Source organism: Pleurodeles waltl, chromosome 7, assembly GCF_031143425.1.
Source record: "Pleurodeles waltl isolate 20211129_DDA chromosome 7, aPleWal1.hap1.20221129, whole genome shotgun sequence".
NCBI lineage: Eukaryota > Metazoa > Chordata > Amphibia > Caudata > Salamandridae > Pleurodeles > Pleurodeles waltl.
The window spans coordinates 328,618,135-328,626,987 of NC_090446.1; positions in this window are offsets into that span (position 1 = coordinate 328,618,135).

The following is an 8,853-nucleotide window of genomic DNA, read 5'->3' on the forward strand; positions in this document are numbered from 1 at the left end:
TAGGCACCCTTTTTTTACCATCCCATAGAACACCCTGACAAACTTTTGTCCATTCACACCCTTTTGCACTTCCCCTGTTTAGTGTCACTATCATCCATTTTTTCCACAATGTCCCTTTCAAAAAATGCCCTTTTTTCAGAAAATGAGTTAAGAGTCATGATGCATGAAATCATAAGAGTAGAGCCACAAGCACTTGCCACACAAGCCCAACTCGCTCCTCTAAGTAGGAAAATGGAAATGTGGGACAACTGAAGGCACCACCCTGCACACAAAGGAGGACATCAGGAAGAGGTGGAAGGACCTGAGGGATAAGGTCCATTCCCTTGTCTCCAAGCACCAGCTGCAGGCCAAGAAGACTGGCGGTGACCCTCTCAGTGGCGCATTACACCTCTTTCCCTGTGAGGAGGAGGTCTTGGCCATCCTGACCCCTGAGGTTTTGACAGGAATATCTGGGAGAGTGGAGTCTGGTAAGACACAACGTAATAAATGTCATAAAAATGCAATGTCATGCATGCACATAGCTCACCTTTTCCACTGTCTTGTTCACATATCCCCGGAACATTCAATACCCAGAGTATCTGAGATTAAACACTGTCAATCTGTAGTGTTGGGCCAAACAGCACAGCTATCATGGTTCATCACATGCCAGAAGGTGAAATAGGGCCTGTAAGTCTTTCAATAGCCAATAAAAATAACATGACTCATGGTATGTCTCCACAGGTAAATGTATGCCCAAATCCAAATGCAGTCTGCATACAGATATGTAATACACAACATTTGTATAGAGTGTGTGTAGTACAGAGAGTGACCTGACTGGAACTCCCAGGAGGAACAGTTTCTGTTTCTCCATATACCAGACCAGTGTTCATCTGTCCAAAGACCCCTGCATGCCAAATATCATATGAAGTTCACTCACTTGGGAAGATACTATTGGTCAAGTGTGTGGAGCAGAGAGAGTGACCTGACTGCAACTCCCAGGAGGCACTGTTTCAGCAATTTCAACCACCAGACCAGTGTAATATGTGTGTGTACTAGAGCGAGGGACCTGACTGCAAGTCCCAGGATAAACTGTTTCTCTAACTCCAAACATCAGAACAATGTTAACCTATCCAAATAATCCTGTTTGGTAACTCACAAATGAGTGCAGTCACCTGGACAAATCACATTTGTATAGTGTATGTAGTACAGGGAGTGACATGACTGCTGAGGCCAGGAGGCTCAGTTACTGTTACTCCACTCACCAGTTCAGTATTCACTTGTCCAAATACCATTGTTTGGTAACCCACACATGAACTCTATTCACCTGGGAGGATACTATTTGTCAAGTGTGTGAAGTAGAGGGAGTGACCCTACTGTTAAGGCCAGGAAGGCCCTGTGTCTGTAAATCCAACCACCAGCCCATTGTACACTTACCCAAATACCCCTGTTTGGTAACTCTCAATTGAAGTGTACTCACCTGGAAGGATAACATTTGTATAGTGTGTGTACTAGAGTAAGTGAGCTGACTGCAACTCCCAGGAGGCCTTGTGTCTTTAACTCCAAATACCAGACCAGTGTTCACTTGTCTAAAGACCCATGTTTGGCAACTCCCAATTGAAGTTTACTCACCTGGGTGAATACTATTTGTCAAGTGTGTGATGTCAAGGGAATAATCTGGCTGCAACTCCTAGAAGGCACTATTCCTCTGGCTCCAAATACCAGACCAGTGATCACTTGTCTAAAGACCCCTGTTTGGCAACTCTCAATTGCAGTGTACCCACCTGGGAGGTTACCATTTGTTAAGTGTTGGGAAGTAGAGGGAGTAAAATGACTGCAAAGCCCAATAGGCCCTCTAACTCTAACTCCAACCACCAATTGTCCAATTGTTTTTGTTAACTCGTATAAAGTATACTCACCTGGGACTGATCAAGCACAGGTCATGCCCAAATAGCAGGTGTATCTGTCAACATAGCTCCAACTTAACTTGCTAACCCAAGATGAAATATTTGAGAACATGAATGACACCTTACCCAGTGTATATAACAAGTATTCATGAGGCCTCACTAGATTGGTATTGCCAGCAGACCCATTCATACTGCACTAGGCACATTATGCCTCCAGTCACATATACAACAATGTCCTGGGTCTTCCTGCATTTTACTCAACTAAGCCTCCTAATGGGCAAAGCCATATCTTGCCTAGGCTGTCAATATGTTTTGCCTGTACTGGTGGCAAGATGTCATTTTCAGGCCCAAGTGATAATGATCTGCAAATTTCAGCAGCAGCTTGAAGCAAAATGAATGGGCATGATTTACACATCATGTCAATGTACCCAATGCCATGGTTACTTGCCACAATAGGATTAACTGCAAGGTAACTTTGTGCAAGGTCTCTACTTACTGTAACACTGCATCATTGGAGGTAGATATCACAATACAACCATTAACATTGTACTTTTTACATCAACAGGTCGAGATGCTACTGGGCACACAGAGGCCACAGAAGGGACTGCCACTAGCCCCCTGGATAAAACCCTCAGTGAAGAAGACACTTCTAGATGTCTGGATGTGGAGGACAGCTCTGGTTCATCTGGGCAACCTGGTCAGACAGCAACAGTGATTGTGACTGTGGCCACAATGTTACCTCCCAGCCCGGCTGTCTCAACGTCATGGGCAACCATTCACTGCCCAACCTGTGTCCCTAGCACAGTCTTGTGCCCCCGTCCTGGATGCAGAGTTGCAGTGCTGTTCTTCCGGAACAAATTGGAGTGGACACCCTGGGAAAGGGCACAGGCACATGGGAGTAGGGTGCGCAAAAGGAATGCTGTGGGCCAGCTGGGTGAGGCCACTGGGGCTGCTGTCGGTCAGAACACCATCAGCCACATATTGGGGGTCTATCAGGAGTACCATAGCATGATGGGCATGGTCTTGAATGAACATTGGGAAATCAAGCAGCTACAAAGGGGTATGCACAGGGACATACAGGATAAGATGGAGGCCCACAATACAAAGATGGTCTCCTTAAGAGTGGTGCTGAGGGATATTCACACCCCCTGAGCAGAGCTTTTAAACAACAGTCTACTCCATCCTTTGGCTCATCAACACCAGGCTCATCAACATTGGTGTCAGCCACTGGAAGGGAGGCCTTGTCAGAGGAAGAAACATCCCCAGACACCCCTTCCTCTGTAGCAACAGATTACCCACCCCCTGCAAGTGGGGACATCCACCACGGAATCCAGGAGATGCAGATAGCAAGATATCCACCACTGCCAACAAACAACATCTTCCTAATGGACCTGCTTTGTGAGCCACACATTCACTGTGTTGGCTGATCCTGAACAACTTACCAGATCCAACGGGAGAAGTGCTCTGGACTTTGGACGCGCAATGGTGTGCATCTACTCCATTGACTTCATTCCCCATGAATGACCCCTTCACTTTACATCTTTTGTTTCTCTCTGTCCAAAATGTATTTTCTGCATTAGCATTGCAATAAATTCACCCATCACAAACTCATTGTCTGCTTGCTTAATTTTCACATTTCGTTACATAGAGATGTAAGACCAAGTGAACCATATGATAAAGGCACAAGCTACTTGTGCAAGCAGGGATATGTTACAGGTAACCAGGGCCTGATTACGACCTTGGAGGATGGATACTCTGTCACAAACATGACGGACATCCTGTCCGCTGTATTACAAGTTCCATTATGTCCTATGGAACTTGTGAAATGGCGAGCGGGATGTCTGTCATGTTTTTGACTCAGTATCCCACCCGCCAAGGTCATTGTCGGGTCAAGCTTAGCGCTGGCTAGCACCATTTTTTAGGGCCATTTTTTAGCGCCGTCTGAGCGTCAGTCATATTTATATCATGATGAAAGACGGTGCTAAAAACTGGTTTGAGTAAAAAAAATTGAGATTAACCATTGTGCCTTGTCGAAGGCAAAATGACGTTAATGCCGCAAAAATGACTCTAACCTGTTTTACGGCATGTAAATTTGTCGCAAAACAGAAATGCACCACATTTAACCGCATTAGCATCAACTTCAGACGCTAATGCAGAAAACAGTGCAAAGGAGAGGAAAAATTGGCCCAGAAAGCCAGGAGAGACCCCAGGGTGACCCCATTCAACCAGAAACCAGCCAGGAGGACACACACAAGTCCTAGGGGAGGGAGAAGAAAAGAGAAAGTGTTATTTCAGTGCAGAGGAGAATTAGATACTTGTGAGAAAAGTGATGGACCACCAACATCAACTCTTCGTCACCTGCAAATTACCAATTGGTAGGAGAGAGGCCGTCTGGCAGCAGATAGTTGATAAGATTAACAGTGTGGCAGAGGTGAGGAGAACCGTAACCAATGCAAGAAATGCTGGCATGATTGCAAGCAAAGGACAAAGGAGAACATGGCAAGGAACAGGAAGGCAGCACTTCAAATGGGAGGTGGTAGTCCAGCACCACAAGAGGACCTGGACGAGATGGAGGAGATGGTTGCAGCGGTCATCCCAGAGGAACTGGTCGCTGGAATTTCAGGAGAGGACAGTGCAGACTACCAGGAAACACCACAAATGCAGGGTAAGTTGCATGGGGGAAATTAATGCAAAATTGTCAAGTGCAAGAAGGGGGAGGCACATTCAATGCATGTCAAAGGAGCACAGAGGGACACATTGCTGATGAAGCAAGTTACACCATTCAGACGTAAGCTACATTGTACCTACGCCTTGGTAGTGCCGTGTACCACAGCACATACACAACCTGGACATATGTCAATCACCAGAGCTAAATACCTACATGTACATTTGCAGCACAGAGGATGGAAGGCATGTCTAATTACTGTGCCTCTGGTTGTGTCATCACAACATCCCTTGCATATAGTCAAATAAACCCTACCAACACGACCAAGACATCAGAGACTAGAAAGTCAGTCAATACCATTCCTGTGGTTACATCATGGTGTTGTCCCTTGCCGTAACACCTGGCACATGCCTTGCATCATTGCCCAAACACATGCTGCATCTTACAGCACACAATGCTTTGCAACCTTTCCCAACAGTACCCAAACATGTGCGGGTAGCACCACCACCCCCCACTTTAACAACACATCCACATAAGGCAGCCACCACTCCATCATGCACTAAGGATGCCCCCTGAGTGCAGGTAAATTAATCTGGCCAGGCACTGGGGGAATAGCAGAGTGGTCCTGTATCACAGGAAACATGCCACTACCCAGAGCAACTAAACTGGTGTATTGTGAAGCCACACATTTTGATGCTGATCAGAACTGTGCCACTACAGAAAATATGTAGTACAGATTGCAAACTGTAGGTCACAACAAATAGAGGCTGAGCCCACAACTACTCTGACACAACCATGTGAGAAACAAAGGCATGAGAAATAACCACACACATACAACATATGGTGTATGACTGTAAACATAATGGTGTACAATTACTTATTGACGGGCGGGGGATGGTGAATGAGCAAGTCTGGAGTTGGTAAGACTGCCAGTGCAGTGTACCCTTTGCAGTTGGCAGTATGAGTAACATATTGGGATGGTGGGTAGAAATCTGTCTGCTCATGGTAGCTCTATGTGGCACTTAGGACAACATTGTTAATGGATCAAATAGAGTCAGTGCCAGTCTTGAGGTGCATTGGGTATGACAGGACATGCTGCTCCTAGCCCTGCAAACCAGGCAGTGGAAAGGGCAAAGGGGGAGGGCACGGTTCCCCCTGCACATCCTGTGCTAGGTGCATGGGCTGTGCAGGGGCACACCACATCACCACCAACCTTTGCATGGGGGTTTCACCTCCATGCAAAGGCTGGTGGAAAAGCGGGAACATACCTGGAGGGTAGCACTGATCGAAATACAGGTCCGGTGTCACAAGATAGGTGGCATTGCCAGACTGTAAGCTGCCGGCAACCTGCCAGTGCCAGGCCCTTGGCCCATGGGGCATTCGCCATGGACAACATGTGCCATTAACACCTGCGCTGTGGGGGTGGTCAGACAGACAATGGCAGTCAGGTAATCATAGGATTTGCAATGAGGGTCTATGTATGCACCAGTATGAATACCTGCGCATCGGAGGCGGCAGGAGGCGGAGCCACACAATTTTAGGGCAGGAGCCCTTTAAAATAACCTCGCACTCCCGCCGTCGCAGGAAGCGTATCGGAGGCGGCAGGAGGCAGAGCCACACAGTTTTAGGGCAGGAGCCCTTTAAATTAACCTCGCGCTCCCGCTGTCGCGGAACGCGCATCGGAGGCGGCAGGAGGCGAAGCCACACAGTTTTAGGGCAGGAGCCCTTTAAATTAACCTCGCACTCCCGCCGTCGCGGGAAGCGCATCGGAGGCGGCAGGAGGCGGAACCACACAGTTTTAGGGCAGGAGCCCTTTAAATTAACCTTGCGCTCCCGCCGTCGCGGGAAGCGCATCGGAGGTGGCAGGAGGCGGAGCCACACAGTTTTGGGGCAGGAGCCCTTCAAATTAACCTCGCGCTCCCACCATCATGGGACGCGCGCGGGCGAAGCCCGGGCCAAGGGCGGGCCCATCCTTCACCCGTCAGCGCCCGGAAGAGGCTGGGCTGGGCCACACTTCTTAATTTTTTGTTTTTGTGTTACGATGACCAACGGTGCTGAGTAAGTCTTTTCCTTTTTCTCTCCCCTACTTTCTATTTTAGCATTGGAAAGTGTAAGGTTCGTTCTAGTCCTGACCCAGCTATAGTAAAATCCAAAAGCTCCAAATCCAATAGAGTCACGCAAATCCATTCTAATTGCGTCTCTAGAGAAATTGACAACTTAATTGAGGAAGTGGAATCCATTCTTAAGGAAAAAGAGGGCAAAGCCCGTAAGAGACTGAAATCAGGATCTTTACTTCCATTGTTAACAACTGGTTCCACTAACCCTACTGATAAGAAAACTTTTACCCATGTTTCTGTCCCTCCCAGCTCGATTTGTCTGGCCAATTCTTCGCTTTCGCCTGGTATAGGTTCCAATTAGGATGTAATCCCTACTGTTTCCATTCTTAATGGGATTCAATGTACAAATCGGTTCTCTGCTTTGGACCAACCAGAACTGGCGCGTGCCAAACAGTCTTTGCCTTTGGTGCCTTTTAAATCTATTTGTGATCCACCTAGCGATGATGTCTTAATACTGGTATCTAGTCTTAAGCGTGAAGTGGGGGAATTGAAGAGTCTCTTATTTGAGGTCCTTAAACTCCTTAAAAAATCTGACCTAACTCCTCAGTGCACCTCGAATCCAGTGCCAGCACAAGTTTCTCGGCCTTCGGTTCCTGTTGCCCCGCCAGTAGACTTTCCACTGCCACGGGAAACGGTTAAGGGTCCCAGTTATAGACTTCATTATGGAAATCACTCGACCTCAGTTCTAGCAAATTCGTCATCCTCTCCTTCTAATGCGGGTCAATCTGCGGCCCATTTTATTCATGTGCCCAACCAAAATTGCATCGACATGTGTAATGTCCCTCGACTTTCACCTCATACGCGGGAAGACACTTCTTCTCTTATTAGCAAGGTGTCGTATTGGATTAGCCACACTAGGGGTTGTGGCTCTATCATCCACGCTGATATTGTTTTTGCTTCTCGTGTGCGAGGCCCTGGTGGGCGGGACATTATTAAACTTCATTTCGTTAGCCCCGCTTTAGTCAAGGGGATTTTGCAGATGGAAGCTTGTAACTTATCAAGAACAGACTCTGATATATTATTTAGAGAAAGTTTGCCTGTTACGGGTCACAAGATTACGTCCTCTCGTCCATCTAGAGTCAACCCAATTCTTCGAAATGCTTCTGTTTCTGTTTCAATTGTCCCCCCTGGCTCGTTGCCCTTTCCTGGCGATGGGGCTGCTCTGGTCTGCAACAACAAAGGTACTTTCACACGAGACCCCGTCACCTCAGGGGACACATCAGATGTGGATTGACTACGCCATTCTAATCTTTGCAAACATTATCTTCCACATGTCCGGACAGCGACACTTTCAAGATCTTCATTCGGTTTGGGTGCCAATACTATAAGGGCTTTACTTTGCATTACTAATGGGTCTTCCAACTCAGCTCCCGTTGTTGACTCTTGTACGCCAGTTTGCAGCACTACATCAAGGAAATTACTGTCTTGGAATGTGGCTGCCATCAAGAGCAAATTATCTGATCCGGACTGGGGGGCTTATGTTGAATCTTTTTCCATATGTATGTTTCAGGAAACTTGCTCTACGAATTGTGTGCACAGGCAAGGCTATTGTTGTTTTACTAAAAAGGCAACTCAGTCCTCCAGGGGAAGGGCGATTGGGGGTCTATGCACTTGGGTCAAGCTGACTGAGGTGGGCAGAGTTAAGGAAATTGCTATCGACTCTTGCAACATTCTTGCAATAGCAATATGGCCTATCACAGGTACTCCGGTGTTATGTATTAATATTTATAACAGGCCAGGCCCTTCTAACCATCAGTCTGATACTATTCATCTGTTGCACAATTTTTTATCTGACCTTTATTTTAAATACTGTGTTATTATTGCAGGTGATTTTAACGCCCAAATTGAATTCAATTCAGCTTTTGCCGAGTCTTTCCAGGCTGAAGATGAAGTATGGAATCTCCCCCTGCTTTTAACCCAACCAGTGTCATGCACTCCTTCCCCTAGGGTGTTGCAGAAAACAGACCTTGTAGTAACATATGGCCTTTGTTTTGGAAATGGTCGATTTTCAAACGACAACCTTGTCAGACCCACCTTTTACAGAGGCCACTATAGCAGTACTCTGGATTACGTTATTTTTGATCTGCAAGTCTGGCATTTTATAATTAATGTAGAGGTGGGTTCTCGGTGCACTAGTGACCAAGCCCCTTTACAAATTGAATATAATGCAACTCTTTTTTTAGGGTTC